The sequence below is a fragment of the Microtus pennsylvanicus genome, chromosome 3 (assembly GCF_037038515.1).
Source record: "Microtus pennsylvanicus isolate mMicPen1 chromosome 3, mMicPen1.hap1, whole genome shotgun sequence".
NCBI lineage: Eukaryota > Metazoa > Chordata > Mammalia > Rodentia > Cricetidae > Microtus > Microtus pennsylvanicus.
In genome coordinates, this window is record NC_134581.1 from 122,043,089 (window position 1) to 122,045,672 (window position 2,584).

Sequence of the window (2,584 nt, forward strand, 5' to 3'; positions counted from 1 at the left end):
TGAGAACTACAGGTGACATGTGTTGGCAGCTTGCTTCATGCCAGGAATGACAATACATAAACTGCCTCTCTCGCATCCTCATCTAGAAAGCCCTGTTTTTGTGCTCGTTTTAAAGAGAAAGGATCTGTGGCTGATACAATCTATGTTAAGGACCACAGCACCCAGCTGGGGACGGTCGGTGTCGTGTAGGGATGGATAGTGGGGACAGGGTTTGTGCACTTGCTTGTAGCCCCTAACTAGCATAGACATCCTATTTCACAGTCTTGGAGCTAGAAAGAGCGGATCCAGAGCAGGAGGTCGGCTTTTTCATTGTCCTCTGTGGTCTCTTCTATCCTTCCTAGGAAGAACTCGAGCCAAGAACTGAGTGATGCCAGAATTCACGAAACAGAGGCAGGTAGACTGCTGAGCTGGGGATGAGCCCGGTCTATGTGGTCTATGTATCGAGTTCCAGGACAGCAGGGACCACTGAGGCTGCTTTGAGGGCTGGATCATAGCACATAGGGTGTCAGCCCTGAGTCTGGACCCTTCTGGACACAAAGCCCACCTCTGCCTTTGACCAGAGGCGCAATGTTGTGGAAGGTCTTAGCTTTCTATGCACGGCATCTCTACCCCCACAGTGGAAGTGATGATGTTTCCACCTGGTCACATAACCCAGGAAGCCCATGGGGATGGGTGCATGCTTGATACCTTCCCCCACTCAGTGATGTTCAGAAGCCAGTAGAGGGTCCAAAAAGACTTTGTTTGAGTCTTGACTGGCCTTCCTGGTTCCCTCTATGCTAATATCCCCTCAAAACATCCTAGAGAATTCTTTTCCTCCCTGTAGAAGCAGCTCTCGCCCCAGCATTGTAAAGGGACTCACCTCAGTATCTCTCCCAGCCTCACATATGCACAAGAGAGCTGACTGGGGCTGTGCCAAACGCCTCCTGCCACAGAAACACAGACCTGTCGTCTCCTCTGACCTAATCCTTCTGCCTTCCAGAATTCCCCACCCCTGACAGCCCCTGGGAATACGCTAACAACTCTACAGATGCTCTCTTTGCCCTGTCCTCACACATGGTCCTCCAGATGGGACTGACATTCTACCCTACCCCATTTTCCATTTGTGTGCACTTAACCCACCTAAAAGGCCACCAGCAGTGCCCGTGTGCATAAGCTCTCCAGTCCGCTTATCTGACATCTCTCTGGCCACAGCTTTTTGCTTCTCTCCTCCTTTGCCGCCTTCTGTCTCTTCCTGTTTCTTCCTTTCCCTTAGAGGCTCTGTTTCCATCTCTTTCTCTGAATCTTTGCATTTGAGACTTTTTTCAACCCCTTTTCACAGAAACACATACATCTGATTTGCTCTACACACACACACAATCTCAAGTGGGTTTGCCTCACCCCTACAAGCAGAACTGAAGCCAGTGGGGTTAGAAAGAACATACTTCACACCTGTCAATTAAGCTCAATCACTTGTGTGAAACTAGACCCTGATGCTCAGGGACAGGCTGACCTGGCTGGACTGGGGACTCAGCTGTCCCTCCAGAAAGGGCTCAGGGAACAAATGTCCCTTCTGTTCCCAGAGGATGAGAACATGCATCCCTTGGAATGTCCGGGAGCAGCTGTGGGCCTTCCCATAGGATGGACAGAGGACTCCTCCAGGCCAACACAAGGAACAATATGCGCTGCTGTTGGTCAGCTAATTTTACAAAATACTATTGACACAGCAAAAGAACAAATGTGGTATAAGAGGAAATAGATGACGTCCTGGCACTGATGTCACTTGAGTACGTCAAGAAATGTCTCGGGACTGGACTGGCCATAATAGGAAAGAAATATTACCCTAAACAAAGGTGCCTCTATTATTATATTACTTTCAGTTTACAGAGGTCTGCCAATTATAACAGAACCGGTCAGGAGCGAGCATTCGGTGCTGTGAGGGGAGGCTGGAGATATTTTTAAGGATGGGCTGAGAGCCAAGGCTCCGTCTATTGTTTTCTTCACTTGCCAGTGACTTGAGAGCTTACAGTGTTGAAAACATGGTGCTAGCCATGAAGATGCCCCTTCTGTCTCACAGGGATTCTACTTCAGAGGAGAATGAGAGCATCGCTTGAGAAAAGACCATTGCAGGCACAAGTGGCAGGAACACAAAAATCAGGGAGTAGTGAGCAGTAGTTAGGGAATTCACCTAGACTACTAGGTGAGAAGGTTCTCCAGAAAGAAGGTGATGTGGGACGTCTTTCGGTGGGCTGTGAATATGTATTATTACCATTGGTTAATAAAGACGCTGATTTGGCCAATAGCCAGGCAGAACAGAGCCAGGGAGGAAATCCAAGATACAGGGAGAAAGAACAAGGGTGGAGTATGGGAGACGCCAGCAGCCACTGGAGAAGTACCATGGGAGGTAACAAGCCATGAGCCTTGTGGTAAAATACAGGATAATAGAAATGGGTTGGTTTAAGTCATAGGAGCTAGTTAATAATAAACCCGAGTTAATGGGCCAAACAGTTTGTCATTACAGGGTGGTTATTTGGGAACTAGCGGGCTGGAGAGAAAGCTCCCATTATGAAAGGGCTATGGGAACTGACTCTGATCCAATGATCAGGCC